An 18,114-nucleotide genomic window follows, 5' to 3' on the forward strand; every position below is an offset into this window, starting at 1 on the left:
TATCTAAGAAGGTTATTCGTCACTAGTTAAAACGTAAAATTAAAATGGACCTTAACCTCCCCTGTCTTAAATTCGTGTATTTTGCAATACCTTTAACAAAGTGTATGCTAGGAGCATTGGTTATGATTGTAGGTAGGAAATCACTTTCCAAAACTAGAAGAACTTGTAATAGGGCTACAAAATATTTAGGAATAAGGTATTCCGTAGCAAGATAAAAATAAAATAAAATAAAATATTTTCATATCAACTTTGTTAGCGCACTTATGATAATTAATTATCTCTTACAGAAGTCACGTGATGTGTTGCATCACCATCTTGAATCGATTGGTATAAAAGCGAGTATTTGATGATTCTTAAGGCAGTCTGTGTTCGACCACAGACTCATTCGACTATTAAATGCTTTTGTATTTAGGTCGCATTTCTGATTGAGTGGTTTCAATAGCAATTGTGCCCTAATCAAGTTAATATTGCAGTAAGGTTATTATGAAAGGAATAACTCTCGATATACCGCTGTGTGTCGTGGTTAATATTTAACTTCACTTCTGGTATGTTTATAACTTTTTTGTCAACGCTACACAACGTGACCTTGATTATAATCGAATACTTAGTATTTTTGATTAAGCTAAGTGCATTCACTCTTTTAATCGGCCATTTCGAAATATCGTATTCTATTTTACACCTATTCCACTTTATTTATTATTGTTTTCGTTTACCATTTGCTTTTTACGTGTTTCGAGACCAGTTTATCATTAACTAGCTGATCCACCCGGCTTTGTTCGGGAAAAATTTACCTATCATCATCATCATGATCAATGCATCGCCGACTCACTACTGAGCATGGGTCTCCTCTCACATTGAGGAGGGTTTAGGCCATTGGCAGACTGCAAATACCTTTGAGAACATTATGCGTGCAGGTTTCCTCACGATGTTTTCCTTCACCATTAAAGCAGGTGATATTTAATTGCTTAAAACGCACATAACTGTGAAAAGTTGCGACGTGATTGAAGGACAAACCAACAATCAAACGCACTTTCGCATTAATTATAATAAGGTTATACCTACTGATTGATGAAAAAAGAAGATGAGTTAAGATGGTGATGGTACCCACAACGTATGAGATTGTAGGTGTAGGGCGTCCTTGCTAACTCTCGTAATATGAAAGAAGATATTACTCGTTGAATGGGATAAAATGGCCCCCATGGTAATTTCAGTCTAAGTACCTTTGTAATTCGCCCCAATTAGCTAACTACGCGGAAGGAGGCACTCCATTTGATAAATTGGTTAAATTTCACTAGTTATCAATGGGGGACAGATTTAGACAATCATTACAAGAGGTCATTTCCTTTAATTTTTTGTTATCTACCTACTTAATACGATATCAAAAGATGTTGAGTATAATGTAAGTCGATTTTAGTGTTAGGAGTGTAGACAGCTCTTGCTTTCAGTTTCTCAAACAAGGAGATCCGTAGAAGAGCCAGAGTTACCGACATAGATGTGCTTTGCCGATTGCCACTTCAGCTTCGCAACCCGTTAAGCTATGTCGGTTACTCTAGTTCTCCTACGGATCTCCTCATTTCTGATTTGACAAACTCCAAGTAGGTATAGCTCTCTCCATCGCCCGCTGAGTGACTCTGAGATTTCTCTTATGAGGCCCATAGTTACCGACTATCAGTGGCGTGCAGGTCATAGAGGCATAAATGCACTGCTTACCCCAGTTGTAATAGCTCAATGCATATTTTTCATTATGACCTGCCAGTAAACAGGTTCCTACCTAACCTAACTAATGCCTACCCTGGCTTCAAACACTGTGCACGCCACTGCGGCGACTATGTCTCGGATCCATTAAGGAATTCATCAACTTACCATGAGACGGTAGTCAAAAGCTATCTTGTCATCGAATATAAAAGAGTGCCTATTTTGACGCGTAAACTTTTTAACGCGTTCCCGCATATATCGACTTTGAATGTTTTAAACACTTTATGAGCACAATTAAGTGGTACTATAGAATACCTAATACGTCTTTATCTCACTAATTAACAGACGGCAAGGCCGCTCGATGTACTGGCGGGTTATTTCTAAGACAACTTAATTACGAAAATTACATGCGTCATTAGACCGTTCTGTTGGTTCAGATACACTCATTTTGCTGCCGATTATAATTTCCGCCTTTGCATGGATATAGTTAAATATCTGGCGAATGACAAAAGCTATTTTTACCCAAGAAGATCAAAGAGTCCCCAGAGTATTTTTAAATAACCTAAATCATCCCTCGTCCTCCTCAATCAAGCAGTAGGTACCACCTATACACGATGAAATTTTAGTGATTTTGGCGCCGTGACCAAGTGAATCGCCATAAACAGTACAATCCGTTTCGACTATTTATATTGACCCTAGTCTATACGCTGTATATCATCATGATCAACCCATCACTGGCTCACTACAGAGCACGGGTCTCCTCTCAGAGTGAGAAGGGTTTTGGCCATAGTCTACCACGCTGGCCATGTGCGGATTGGTAAACTTCACACACCTTTGAGAACATTATGGGGAACTTTCAGGCATGCAGGTTTCCTCACGATGTTTTCCTTCACCGTTAAAGCAAGTGATATTAAATTAATTAAAACCCCCAACCTCCGATTAGAAGGCGGACGTCCTAACCACTAGGCTATCACAGCTTTTTACGCTGTATATATTATATAAAACGAAAAGCTGACTGACTGATCTATACAATGCACAGCTCAAACTACTGGACGGTTCGAGCTGAAATTTGGTATGCAGATAACTATTATGACATAAACATCCGCTAAGAAAGGATTTTTGAAAATTCAACCCTAAGAGAGTAAAACAGGGGTTTGAAATTTGTGTAATCCACATGGACGAAGTCGCGGGCTAAGCTAGTCTTATAATGAAAAAAATAGAATCGTGAAATTATTGTTTGGAAGCGAACCAGTACCACGTGGCGCTCAGCCACTACAATGTTTCTCAAAGATTCGAGTTTATGTCAAGATTTTTTTTTATCAAAAAAAAAGTAGTTTTCTAAAACAAACAAGACGTGTAGTCGATAGTTCTTTTTAAGGTCACTTCACTCGGGTGTTTCACTAGCCACGATTGCTCTGAAACCACAATTTCACCATATTGTATAGGAATGGATTTTTTGTCGAGCGACAAGTAGGTATCTAGTGTAATCTTAATTTAAAACGAACCCAAGAACAGACCATTAAATTACATGGTCGGTAAACATTTGAACATGATGTGCTTTCTAATTAACTTCTAATTAAGGTGTTTATTGCGATAGCGGGTTAATTACTTAATTAATGGCTCATTAGCGACACTATGATGACATAATGTAGTTGTGTATTAAAAAGGCTATCAATATGTATGGTGTTGTTAGCAGTAACGGTTGCTATTACATCTATCCGCATTATTGTATTTATTTTTATTTTATTTATTTTTATTTATTTTTATTATTCATGTACCAAAATTGTAGTAACAAAGTAACAATAAATTAAGTTAAATTGGAAATGCTTATCTCTAAACAGAGATTTCTTCCAGCTTCCCATTCAAGGTTGTGAGTAAGGCGTATCAAGAAGTGGAATAGGTCTACGGTACTAGAATCTAATAAACTACATAAATATCTTATAATAAATACCCAAATCAACTTATATACAATAATAATACTTATCATAAATAATTATATACATAATATATGAAAAATATAAATACATATAATATATAAAATACTCTATATTAATGATAGGTAATACTGCTTCACTCTGTATTTGAATGAGTATACTGAGTGGCAGTTCTCTCTGACATTTTCAGGAAGTGAGTTCCAAAGTTGGGTAGCTAGTACGGTGAAAGATTTGTTATAGAAGACTGTGTTACAATGGGGAGTAACGAGAGGATTTTTTGAGACACACGACCGCATAGGTCTAGTAGGAGGGCGGCATAGTTGAAATCGCTCTCGTAGATAACCAGGGGAAGAGGTATTAAGAACATTGTAGAGAACAGTCAGAATATGCAAATTGCGGCGAAAGCGTATTGGGAGCCACTTTAACCGACGACGGTAATCGGAAATATTGTATATTTGATTCAAATATTAATTATTCATCATCATCATCATCATCATCATCAACCAATAGACGTCCACAGCTGGACATACGTCTCTTGTAGGTACTTCCACACGCCACGGTCTTGCGCCGTCTGGATCCAGCGGCTCCCTGCGACTCGTCTGATGTCGTCCGTCCACCTAGTGGGGGGTCTTCCAACGCTGCGTCTTCCGGTGCGAGGTCGCCATTCCAGCACCTTGGGACCCCAACGTTATCGGTTGTACGAACTATGTGCCCTGCCCATTGCCACTTCAGCTTCGCAACCCGTCGATTAATCTAGTTCTCCTACGGATCTCCTCATTTCTGATTTGATCACGTAGAGAAACTCCAAGCGTAGCTCTCTCCATCGCCCGCTGAGTGACTCTGAGCTTTCTTATGAGGCCCATAGTTAGCGACCATGTCTCGGATCCATATGTCATTACTGGCATTAATTAATAATCTGAAGGGTGAAATAATAAGATCACGCGAAAAAAAACCGGCCGAGTGCGTACTATAGTCGTATTTTTTCAATATTTTGCACGATAGATCAAAAACTATTATGCATAAAAATAAATAGAAATCTGTTTTAGAATGTACAAGTAAAGCCCTTTCATATGGTACCCCACTTGGTTATAAAATAAATAAATAAATAAAAAAGCTTTTATTATTATTCCTTACATGCACATACTTAATTTTACTTAGTTTTTAATTTTATCTTATTATTAACATTATATTATATATATATACAATTACTTTTAATTTTTTCTTATTATTATAAATTATTTATTTATTTAAGTATGTAGTTATTTACAATTGCAGGTGCTACCTGGCTTGGACCCACTCACGAAATCTCTTATATATATTTTTTACATATATATACATTTAATAGTTTACATATAGTTATGTTTTTAGTAGGTAATTAGTAGGTGATTATATTCTTTCTTGTAAGGACCGCCTTATGCGGTAAAAGCCTCCTCCAAGACTTTCCATCTGACCCGATCTCTAGCCAGCCTTGTCCAGACTCTCCCTGCTACCTTTACAATGGCATCATCCCATCTAGTAAATGGTCTGCCTCGTTTCCTTTTCCTTCCAAGTGGGTACCAGTTGGTTGTTATTTTTGTCCATCTATCGTCCTTCAGTCTTTGCAGATGGCCAGCCCAATTCCATTTGGATTTAAGTAAAATCTTTTTTATGTCTTTTGCTTGGGTGCGGTGTCTTATTTCTGAATTCTTTATTCGATCTTTTAGTTTGATTCCTAGATAGCTTCTCTCGATTCTTCTTTGCGTTGTTTGCATTTTGTAAAGTTGTTTCTTTGTAAGCGTCCAGGTTTGGCAGGCGTATGTTAAGCATGGAGTTAGACATACTTCCATAGCTTTCGTTTTCAATTTAATGGGAATCGTACCCTTGAATATTTCTCTCATGCTCCAATACTTCTTCCATGTGTTTGTTATTCTTCTATTAATTTCTTTGTCCATTCCACTGTTAAAGGAAATTTGGTGTCCAAGATAGATATACTCGTCTACATATTCAATATTGGTTGATTGCAGTGTGACTGGTATTTTTGTTACATTCGTCATAACTTTAGTTTTTTCTAGACATACGTCTCTTGTAGGTACTTCCACACGCCACGGTCTTGCGCCGTCTGGATCCAGCGGCTCCCTGCGACTCGTCTGATGTCGTCCGTCCACCTAGTGGGGGGTCTTCCAACGCTGCGTCTTCCGGTGCGAGGTCGCCATTCCAGCACCTTGGGACCCCAACGTTATCGGTTGTACGAACTATGTGCCCTGCCCATTGCCACTTCAGCTTCGCAACCCGTCGATTAATCTAGTTCTCCTACGGATCTCCTCATTTCTGATTTGATCACGTAGAGAAACTCCAAGCGTAGCTCTCTCCATCGCCCGCTGAGTGACTCTGAGCTTTCTTATGAGGCCCATAGTTAGCGACCATGTCTCGGATCCATATGTCATTACTGGCATTAATTAATAATCTGAAGGGTGAAATAATAAGATCACGCGAAAAAAACCGGCCGAGTGCGTACTATAGTCGTATTTTTTCAATATTTTGCACGATAGATCAAAAACTATTATGCATAAAAATAAATAGAAATCTGTTTTAGAATGTACAAGTAAAGCCCTTTCATATGGTACCCCACTTGGTTATAGTAATCTTAATTTAAAAGTTGAAAATACTAATTATTTGTTTATGAACACATTTCAATTTTTTGTGATGTAACCATAAATTCGCGGTTTTCAGATTTTTCACCTCATGTCTGCTATAAGACCTACCTACCTACCAAATTTCATGTCTCTAGGTCAACGGGATGTACCCTGTAGGTTTCTTGACAGACACCACAGACAGACAGACAACGACGTGATCCTATAATGGTTCCTTTTAGCCTTTTGAGGTACGGAACCCTAATAATCATCAATAAATTGTGATGTACATTGCCATTTCAACCCTCGCCGGTTCATTACTGAGCACGGGTCTCCTCTTAGAATTTATTTAGGCCATACAACGCTGACCAAAAGCGGTTCGCCAGAACTCACACACCTTTAAGAACATTACGGAAAACTCTATGGGCTGCAGATTTCATCATAGTTTCCATTCACTGTGTTGGACTAGATGTACATTAGACAAGGGACTATCTTTTTAAATTTTTAATAAAAAAATTAACTAACGACTCACAATAACTTAATCATTAATGATATTAAATCCTTAGGTAAATATAAATTATACAGGGTTTCAAGAAAATGTAATTTTGGGCATGAGAAAAAACCCGTGCAATTTGAAATTAAAATCGCTAATGACTCAAACCATTAAGTTAATCATTTTAATTAGGAGCTGGCGTTCGTTTGTGTTTGTTTCTTTTTTTTTATTCATACCTCGTTTACATTCTCGGCATAGTGCTTCGACTGTACGATGTTAAGAAAAAAAACAGGGTGTGAGAACAAAATCTGATTGTAACTCTTCAGTTTACTTATACCTATTTAAGAAAATTTACAGAATTAGCCATATTGTTAGTCAAAGTAACAACGCAAAAATGTGGGATGGAACATTTAAATCTGCCATTTTATTTCAGTTTGGAAATTGTGGACACCACAATATTGGTTACCTAGGTATGTCGTTTCCAATTCAAGACATTAGGCCGAGAATGCAATGTCCCCTCTTTCAAAGGTTTTCGTTTGTGCACTTTCGTTACTAATTCCGTACGCGTAGGTATACATTGCTTTTAATGTAAGGTTAAAAAAGTTTTCTATTTTACAAAGCTTGACGAGAAGCAGCAATCTAAAGCGTGTGGATGGAAAGTATTGTTGTTAAAGTTGTGGTTAGTAAGAGCGCGTTTACAATCCAATTTAAAAGTTATCGGGAAAAAAGGTTTTTAAAGGTAAAGCTTTTACATAATAAATGTACCTACAAGCCAGATATAAAAATAATACATCTAAATATATAAAAGGAAAAGGTGACTGACTGACTGACTGATCTATCAACGCACAGCCTAAACTACTGGACGGATCGGGCTGACATTTGGCATGTAGATAGCTATTACCTATGCCGTAGACGTCCGTTAAGAAAGTATTTTTGAAAATTCAATCAAAAAACGTAAGAGGGGTAAGGGTAACGAGATAGGGGTTTGAAATTTGTGTAGGCCACGCGGACGAAATCGCGGGAATAAGCTAATCTTCTATCTATATATATATAAAATTCAAAGTCCTGACTGACTGACTGACTGACTGTCATAGATATCAACGCACAGCCTAAACCGCTGGTCCTAAAGACATGAAATTTGGAGAGTCTATTCTTTGTGAAGAGTAGGTATCCACTAAGAAAGGATTTTTCGAAATTCCACCCCTAAGTGGGACAAATGGGGGATGGAAGTTTGTATGAAAGTCGGTAATTTTTAAGTTATTTGCATGAAAATTGGTATTTGGGTTTTCGGTCACAAATGAAGAAATATGTGTTTCAGGATTTTTGGAAAATTGGCCCATAAGCGTGGTAAAATAGGGGATGTAAGTTTGTATGTGAAATCAACGCACAGCCTAAACCGCTGGTCCTAAAGTCATGAAATTTGGAGTGTATATTCTTTATATGGAGTAGGTATCCACTTAGAAAGAATTTTTCGAAATTCCACCCCTAAGTGGGTTAAATGGGGGATAGAAGTTTGTATGAAAGTCAGTCATTTTTCAAGTTATTGGCATAAAAATTGGCATTTGGGTTTTCGATTACAAATGAAGAAATACGTGTTTCAGGATTTTTGGAAAATTGGCCCATAAGGGTGGTAAAATAGGGGATGAAAGATTGTATGGGAAAGTTTTAATTGTTGATATTATTAATTAGAAATTTGGAAAATAGGTTTTTTCTAGAGGTTAGGTGTACGATTATGAGAAAATTCCCCCCCCCCCCCCCCCCTAAAGGAGTGTAATGGGGGTTGGAAGGTTATATGTGTTATTCGGTGCTGTTCAGAGTGCGTGTCCTGATGTTATAATGTTTGTTTCAGAAAAAAAATGCCATTTGTTTCCTGTAGGCCACGCGGGCGAAGCCGCGGGCAGAAGCTAGTAAAATATATAAGTAGAAGTATCCACTGAAGGTCATAAGTTCTAATCATAGGAATGTATTTTGAGCTATTAAAGAAATTTGTTTGCCTATGTTACATACACACACGCTCACACACGCACATAAGCACACACTCACACACGCATACACACACACACACACAATCATACACACACTGTTGTAATTTTATTTTATTATTGTATATTGTATATACTTACATTTATTCTAACTCTATTATGTATTTACGCTGTTGATTACTTTCAAATAAACAAAATTAAAAAAAAACCTTCTGTACTTATGATGACCGTGACGTCTGCGTAGATAAGAAGTTTTTTAGAAATCCCGTGGAAACATTTTGATTTCTCGAGATAAAAGTAGCCTATCTTCAGAATGCAAGCTGTGCCTAACATACTGAAATGGGTCGCAAAAACCCAGCAGACAGACAGACGGACACTTTGACATTTAAAACATTAGTAGATATGGATGCATTAAGGATTAAAAACCGGCCAAGTGCGAGTCAGACTCGCGCACTGAGGGTTTCGTACTACAATCGTATTTTATCGACATTTTGCACTATAAATCAAAAACTATTATGTCCAAAAATAAATAAAAATCTGTTTTGGAATGTACATGTAAAGCCCTTTCATATGATACCCCACTTGATATACTTAGTTATAATCTTAAATTGAAAATACTAATTATTAGTTCATGACCACAATTTAATTTTTTTGTGTGATGTAAGCCTAAATTCACGGTATCAGATTTTTCCTAGACCAACCTACCTGACAAATTTCATGATTCTAGGGCAACGGGAAGTACTTACCCTGTAGGTTTCTTGACAGACTGACAGACAGACAACAAAGTGATCCTATAAGGGTTCCGTTTTTCCTTTTGAGGTACGGAACCCTAAAAACGAAGAATACCATTGAATGAAACCTTGAGAAAAAGTAAAAGTGGAACAAACTTGACTGATTAAAGTAAAGTACAGAAATAAGCCAATTATCCGCTAATACAAACTCTAATAAATAAACTTGAGGCCCGTAATACAATTATTATACAAGTAATAAATTATACAGACTCTTAATATAAAATTTAACTGAATTAAACCCATTCATTTGGGGCCCTTGTCTCAGTCACTTGAGACGTACCTACGTAGAGTTAGAAAAATTCAGACTGGATAATATATTTTGAAACCCATTTAAATCACTACCTAGTCTTTCACTTTCGTTTTTCCGTCCATTAAGAGATCCTATAAGGGTTCCGTTTTTCCTTTTGAGGTACGGAACCCTTATAAAGTGTATATGTGTGTATGTTTGTTACTCTTTCACGCAAAAACTACTGAACGGATTTGGCTGAAATTTGGAATAGTCTGATTTAACACAAGCTACTTTTTATCTCGGAAAATCAAAGACTCCATGCGGACGAAGTCGCGTGTGACATCTGATCGTCCTTCAAGTTCATACTAAATGACATATAGAAGAAGAAGAAAAACGTTTATTTTTTAAAGCTGTACCACACATTACCAGTTAGGTTATCCCGGCGCCTCTAATACTTGAGTAGTAAAGTCAAAAGACCTCAAGTAGAAGAAGCGCCGGAATAAAGTATGTCATGTGTGGCACAACCCGAAAAAAAAGGTCCCTACTCAGCATAAATGCCATAACATATTATATTTACCTTAACTTAAAAATTTACACGAAAGCCTCAGCTAAAAAGTTAATATCCAAACATCCTCTGTTCCTTCGAACATCCAAGTCGCAAGGACCTAGACGGACACTTGAATGGCGTCTCATTATCTTTAATTATATACCAATTCCTTAGCCGCGTCCATTCCCGCTCTCTTCGGATCCAAACCATACTAATGTGTAGAATTGATACCAGTTCTTCACTCATTCATGAGAAGAATTATTTAATACTAGCTTATCCCCGCGACTTCATCCGCGTGGACTACAAAAAGTTCGAACCCCTATTGTACGCTTTTAGGGTTTGAATTTTCAAAAATCCTTTCTTAGCGGACGTCTACATCATAATAGTTACGTGCATTCCAAATTTCAGCCCGATCCGTCTAGTAGTTTGAGCTGTGCGTTGATAGATCAGTCAGTCAGTCAGAGTCAGTCAGCTATTCCTTTAGATCAATAAAAAAAATCTAAAAAAAAACCGACTTCAACAACCACAAACACTAAAAAGTAAAAAATAATTTAATTTTTTAAACAATATATTATATTCGCACGAATCGTCTATCTACCCTTCATATTGTTTTGTGACTCCACATTGGCATTTGGCACCTCATTATCACCGACTCCAAAAAATATTATTATACAATAACTCTTGTATACACAATATATTGGGTAGGTAATATATTAAATAATTTTTTTACTTTTTAGTGTTCGAGGTTTTGAAGTCGGGATTTTTTTTGGTTTTTTTTTTATTTCACAATTTTTAGTGACAGGATACCCTTTTGCATCCACATTATTAATACGAAAGTGTATAGCTGTATGTCGAAGCTGTGATAGTCTAACTCTAGTGGTTAGGACATCCGCCTCCTAAGCTTACATCCCGAGGAAGCTACGTTTTGTTCCGAAAACTCACACAAACAAAAAAGTAACACTATGGCTAACCTTAGCCTTAATTTATCGGAAAATTGTTTAAAGACCAGAGTATTTTTTCAAATTTAAATAACACTCACTATTTCTAAAACATCCTATGTTAATAAGCCCGTACAAAATAATATAATATTAAGTGCATTGTAAAGAACTGAAACGTCATGAATAATGTATCAAAAGTACATCAATGTAAGTCAAAACTGTCGCACAAAACCAAAGCGAATAGACAGTCTTTTCACTAGCACTTAGAGGGCAAAAGGGGGAAAGCGGGCTAAAAAGTGTAATTATGTTGATTATTTAGGTCGTAACGCGCCGACTATCCCGCGTCTCCCTCTGGCTAGGGTTGACATTTGCGCTCATTTTGATTAACTAATGTTATTATTCCTACTGTCGCACCCCTAGATCGAAATTATTTAACCTAGAAAAACACTTTCTAGAATCTAAGAAAAATATTATAATGAAAATTTAAAAAGTATGTAGAAATTATTGTTTTGATTTTTGAATGTAATAAAACAAGGTCACAAAAATAATTTTCCCCTACAGATAATCGAATTAGGAGTCATAAAATGAGGTTAAGTCAAAAGGCGATGTTTTTGAGTTGAAACAGTTATGATATAGGGTGCGATGTAGGTTTGCAATGGATTGTCGTAAAAACCTACCGGCAAAGTCGTGCCGGCAAACGATTAGCGCCGATACGATGTATGCGGTATGGGTTTAATAAAACGGGAGACCGTTTCGGTCGGAAATGGTCTCCTTCTTCTTCGCTCTGGGCTGGTTTCCGCACTTAAACGTTAGACAGAAGCCGAGTAGACCGCCCAGGTAAAGGACTAACTTATAAAAAAGTCTCACTGCGTCGTGATACTCATACTTATTGCAGAGGATCCTGACCTCTTCGTGATCGTTCATGATAGCGGTGGTTTTCTTGGGATGGTAAAGCGGTAGCTAATTCTTCCACATACGACTTGATAAGAGTAGGTACGTACGAACTTTTACTGTGAAGTAAACAATTAGATACTACATTGTTAGTAATAATAACCGGGACCAAGCTAATTATTGTATTGGCAGTCATTTAGGCGCGGTGGAATGGTGAAGGCCAAATTATTGGAACCTCCAAAGTCAGTCACCCATTCTGATATGGAGTCAACCGGCATACCTACTTGATAGATATGCCTACACCGTCACAAGAGTGGCATATAACTGGAACTAAGTAGCGGGAAAAACGGATGCCGGAAGGGCATTCCAGATGTTTAGCGGTGTGTGTTAGATACAAGGAAGCTAATTGCTTTACGTGTGTTATCTGTAGAATGTCGGCAAAATAGCGACGCAAACACTTTTATTTAAGTGGATGTACCTATCGTTGACCGTTGAATCTCCTCTTAGAATGAGAAGCGCTTTGGCCATAGTCTGCCACGCTGGCTCGGTGTGGATTGGCAGACTTCACACACCTTTGAGAACAATATGGAGAACTCTCAGGCATGCAGGTTTCCTCACAATGTTTTCCTTCACCTTTACAGCTTAATAAGTATTTAATTGCTTAAAACGAACATAAACTACAGACAAACTTTCAAGTTTCTTACCCTAGCTGTTCGTTCATAAATCAGTCAGTCAGTCAGGACAAGTCTTTTTATTTGTAGAGATTAGGATAAGTAATAGGTGACAGCCCTACCCCCGTCATTAATCGCCTCTCCCACCCCCTTTCCCGGCTCCCCGTATTATTTCGTTTCAATTATTTTTGTGATTATCTTTTTATAGCGGGCGCGCATTAAAACTCAAAAAATAACAGCCACATTAAATATAATTAGAATCGAAATAGCATGATGTCTGCCGTTCGCGCCTTTTTATGGTGAACAGTATCAAGGAATGAGTCATTTCTTTGTTACTATTGTGTTAACATGATAATTATCATTATTGGTGTCTAGAGAATCATGTCCAAATCGAATACCTATCAATGTTTTTCTTTACCGCAGCAGTTTATAACGATCTATTTTGAAAAATCAACGCAAGCGATAATTTCGTATTTTTATTTTTCAGAATTTCTAAAAATCGTTTTTATTTGGTGTCCATGACGTTATTTTTAACCGAGTTCAAAAAAGAGGATCTCAATTCGACTGTACCTACGTTTTTTTAAATTTGATAAGTTGTGAATTATCGGGAACAATACAATACGTTACAACTTACAATGACAGCTGTCGAAGCGAATAATTTCGAAAAATTTGTTCGAAATAGCCATTCGGTATTAATTTAGTCATAGTTTTAGTATTATAACTAATCTCATCTGGTTAGCGATAAACGATAATGCAGAGATTGATTATGACTTTCTACTACTGTCTTATTTTCTGTTTTTGCGATCTCATCTGGTGGTAAACGATGATGCAGTTTAAGATGGAATATTGGCTAAATGGTATACCTACACTTTTTTCGTTTTCTATATTATAATGTACTAAGGTAATTTATATTTTTAATGTAATAATAATTAATGTTCTGTATGAAAATTTTAGATAATTAACTACATATTAATATTTTTTGTTGTCAGGTAACCACCGATGGGATAAGAGTGAGAATTTTTATTTTACTAGAAATCTGAATAAGGTACCGATTTTTTTCTAATTACTTAACCGATTTTGATAATTCTTTTAAAATAAATGAAATGTTTTGGTTCTACTTTTATTGAAAATAATTATTAATTACTTATAATAATAATAATTTATGAGTACTTATACTTGATAGTCAATAAGATAAATAATCTATATACGAACTTAAAACTATGGAAGGCATTCCGAACCACTGGTAGATGCATCCGACTATTCGTAAGTACTTGTAAAAGTTTATACGAATAAAAAAGATTTTCATTTTCATTTTCATTTTCATTTTCATTTCATTATGAATAATAAGAATCAATTTATTCATATTATTATACGTAGTATGATATTATGATGGTAAAAAAAATTGCGAGCTTTTTTGTAGTTCGTAGGCTATCCATAAAGATATTATTACTACTTAAAATGATATTATACCAAACAGTTGGCATAGCTACCTAAATATTCTCAAGCTTTATAACAGCAACTTAAATAAATGGTAATTTCTATAGAAACGGTATAATAACACACATAATTACATTTAATAATTCGACGCGTGACTATTAACAATACAACTTGGATTTGCCAACCCTTTCATTCAAATCACTAATGAATCGTACACAAACCATTTAAAAATGATCTGTACAACTTTCAACATAAAGTTTATTCTACAATGAGATATTTTTAAATCATATTATTATAAGAAACGTTTATGGATGAGCAATTTTTATGATTCTACACGTATTGTACGTACGTACAGATGTTTTCGAAATAAATCGTTGAAATCTTTTCGATGGTAGACGGGAGCACGGATCGGCGTTCATTTTCCAAAGGCCCGGTGTATTGTGGAGCGTTAATTATGTTATTGTTGTTTTAAATTACTACCTTTTATTCTTTAATGTTGGCGACTCGCGGCGCTGATTCAAAGGGTTCACATTTAATAGTGAAGTAAGTTTCGCTTTTGTTTAAGCTTGCCGCGATTCTGACGGCCTCTAGGGCACTCCTTCATTTGCAGTTCTGTACAGTTTCTGTGATGTTTCTTCAAAGTATCGTGTATCTAGCCACCTATAGCTACCGATTTCGTCTCTTTGTCACATCCGGGATAAAAAGTAGCCTATGTCCGTCCCCGGGATTCAAGTTAAGCATCTCTGTACCAAATGTTGTCAAAATCGGTTAAGCTTATGGGCTTTGAAAAGCTGGCAGACAGACACACTTTTGCATTAATAGATAATACCTATTTAATTTTTTTTTATTCTTTAATGTTGGCGACTCGCGGCGCTGATTCAAAGGGTTCACATTTAATAGTGAAGTAAGTTTCGCTTTTGTTTAAGCTTGCCGCGATTCTGACGGCCTCTAGGGCACTTCTTCGTTTGCAGTTCTGTACACTTTCTGTGATATTAAGACCAATTTCATCAAGCATTTAACCCCCGTTTATATATACATTGTAATGCTATCCCATTTTGGCAAGTGACATTGGTGATTTTCAAAAAGGAGACGTTCAAAGAATGTTAACTAAACCTTGATTAATTTGCTTGGTGAAATCTAAATATATAAAAGGAAAAGGCGACTGACTGACTGAAATAGCTTGCATCTCGGAGTTAAATATAGACTATTTTTATCCTGATAATTCAAATAATTCCCCAATTAATTAGGTAGTAACCTAACAATTTACACTTTTTGAGAGTCAAATACATGAATTATTAATGTAGGATAGGTGAGATACTTAGATACTGATAATAATTTAACTACATCTTGAAACCAAAGCTACTAGGGTTCTGAACGCGCCCTGCTCTGAGACACGACAAGCTCACCCGGGTATCCTTTTCATTATCACTAGGATTTCACAACGTCACTTAAAACTTGTTAAAACTATGTTAGAGTAACTTATTCCCAAGCTTTTTCTCATTTGAATAATAATTCTTTACATTGTGATAAAAATAATTAAATAATAGAAAAGGATTTTTATCCCAGATAATCAAATCAATGCTACGGGATTTTTAAAATCTCCCGGACAAAATCTTAGGAAGCAGTTAACTTCCTAATAAATAATTAACTCACATATACCTACTTCGCGACAGGCTGAGCTGGCATTCGGGGTGGGGGACGTCCCGCACACCCGCATAGCCCCTGCGCTAACCCGGTGCGGGATAGCGCGGGTGGCGTGCGGCTGTGTGGCGCGTCGTCCCGCCTCATACCCCGATTGCAATCTCGACCTGCCGCGGACATAACTGTTCAAGGGAAAAACAAAATAAATGCAGCCATAAAATTTTAAACAAACCAAGTAAAGCGGAAACAATTCAAACGCTTTCCAGCAAATGCGATCATTTATTAAACCCCGCGTAAGTATTCCATTGCATACAGCAAAACATGTGGTCAAAGCGTCAACACTACCCGTTCCCGGCATTTATTTAATCTGTGGAAACGACAAAACTGAAAGTGGCGCGCGAGACGACCTCATAAACTTTATAAACCCCTATTCATATGGGGCCATAAGGGCCAATTTCGAATGTAAACTTTTGGAATTTGTGCACGAAAACACCAGAGCGCAGACCATTGATATATCTACTGAACTATTATTATATTTAGTGCGTTAACCGGGCCTCGATGAAAGTGAAACCGATTTCAATTGTTATCTCACTCAGCGGTTAATTGACCGACATTTTGTGGATGTTCGCGGGTTAATTTCGTGCTTAAAACGCGTTTTGTGACGTCATCATACGGGAATGCGTCTACTCTGCTCGCGCGGGGCGGATAATGTTTGCAAAAGTTCAAGTTGAGTTGTGTGTGAATTTAACGAAAATATAGAAACTACTAAGGTATTGGTGTAAACTTTTGAAGTTAGCTAACGTGACTTGAACGGATTGATTTGGTCACTTAAGTCCAGTTGCATCACGGAGTTCGGAATCGCCTTAGCATGAGTGATATGATAGGCGGTTTACAATACTTTATGTCTACCTACCGTTTAATTCTGACCCTCAATAATAGCAAAATAGTAATCCGCTGAAACAGGTCGAATCTGTATGGTGCAACATGCAGCATGCGACATGCACCGCCCGCCTTCACACTGCCAAAAACATCTTCTAATTCTTCACATGGCATACCTATAATTACACGGGCATCATAATTAGTGCATGCATATTGCAATTACTCGCATGTGTAATTTGTCATAAATCACGCATTACCACCACATTTCCTTGCGCGTTACGTTTGTTCCCTTGATGTTTGCTGCTATAAACTTTTTGTTTGAACTTTGAAGTGGCGTACTATAATAAATTTAAGCTCAAAGGATTTTGTCAGTGCGGTAACAGCAATAAATAACTTAATTTTTGGTGTCCTTTACACTAGAAAACGACATTCGAACCTATAATACGTACCTACCTATTATTAATAATTCACCATAGGTAGGTAAAATCACTAATTCCGTTAACTATGGGTACAATAATGCTACATACCTATATTATTTATAGTATTATATACCTATTCCAAAATTTAAAAAACAGTTCCGACTTTTGAAATTTAAATTAAAACCAATTGGTTTTCCCATAAAGTAATTGTATATTGTATTACACTAAAGAAGTCGGTTAATAAGAACTCCATGAATTTACTCCTACTTCTGATTAAGTTCGCATTTGCAAGATCATTCAGGCTCCATACATTTTTGGATCTTTAATGATAGTGCCAACCAACAAAAAAATGGTATTTAAGTACTTATTGGTAGAACAATTTGGTGCCATTTGGAGAAAATGAGGAATCATCGAACTTGTATAACATGGGTCTGAGTAATCCTACAACTTTGGTGCCACATTAACTATTGCTCGAAATGGCTAGTTCTAACAATACGTACCTACCCTTTTTTTGCTGGCCGGCACTTTCAGAAAAGGCCCAAAAATAATGATCTGCTTTCTAATTAATTTTATTTTATTCGTATTGTTTGTTCTAAAATTCAAACACGCATTCTAATAATAATGAAAAAAAATCTGAATGACCCGCACGCACGTTTTTACCGCGCAATTTAAATTTAGAACAATGGCGTTCGGAAATAATAAGTGATCGGGACACCCGAAGGGCAATGATGAGTGCTTTTGTACGGCGAGTGCGCGACAAGGGCCCTCTACGTACGCGCTCCGAGGAAAACCGACTTTTTTTTTGTAGAACAGGCAATGGCAACGTTTCATTCAGCCTGAAATAAATTGTGTACAAAAAATTTCTCTTTGCCAACATTCATAAGTATTACCTACGTTTTTTTAAAAGGACAATTTTCACTTTCAATAATTTTTTATGCATTTTTATAAGGTCGTTATT

The 18,114-nt window shown here is 36.6% G+C and overlaps 1 protein-coding gene across 6 annotated transcripts in view; it reads left to right on the plus strand.

Annotated features, from left to right (window-relative positions):
- The window catches only part of LOC117988842 (POU domain, class 6, transcription factor 2-like), a 226,847-nt gene that overhangs the window by 14,892 nt on the left and 193,841 nt on the right, over nucleotides 1–18,114 (plus strand). For 4 of the 6 annotated variants that reach the window (XM_069503628.1, XM_069503633.1, XM_069503632.1 and 1 more), the window contains exon 3: nucleotides 13,770–13,790. The exons of the other annotated variants lie outside the window; for them this stretch is intronic. The gene's annotated coding sequence lies outside the window, so the exon portion shown is untranslated. The remainder of the gene's footprint in view (nucleotides 1–13,769; nucleotides 13,791–18,114) is intronic. 6 annotated transcript variants of the gene reach the window in all.

The sequence above is a fragment of the Maniola hyperantus genome, chromosome 15 (genome assembly GCF_902806685.2).
Source record: "Maniola hyperantus chromosome 15, iAphHyp1.2, whole genome shotgun sequence".
NCBI classification, from domain to species: Eukaryota; Metazoa; Arthropoda; class Insecta; order Lepidoptera; family Nymphalidae; genus Maniola; species Maniola hyperantus.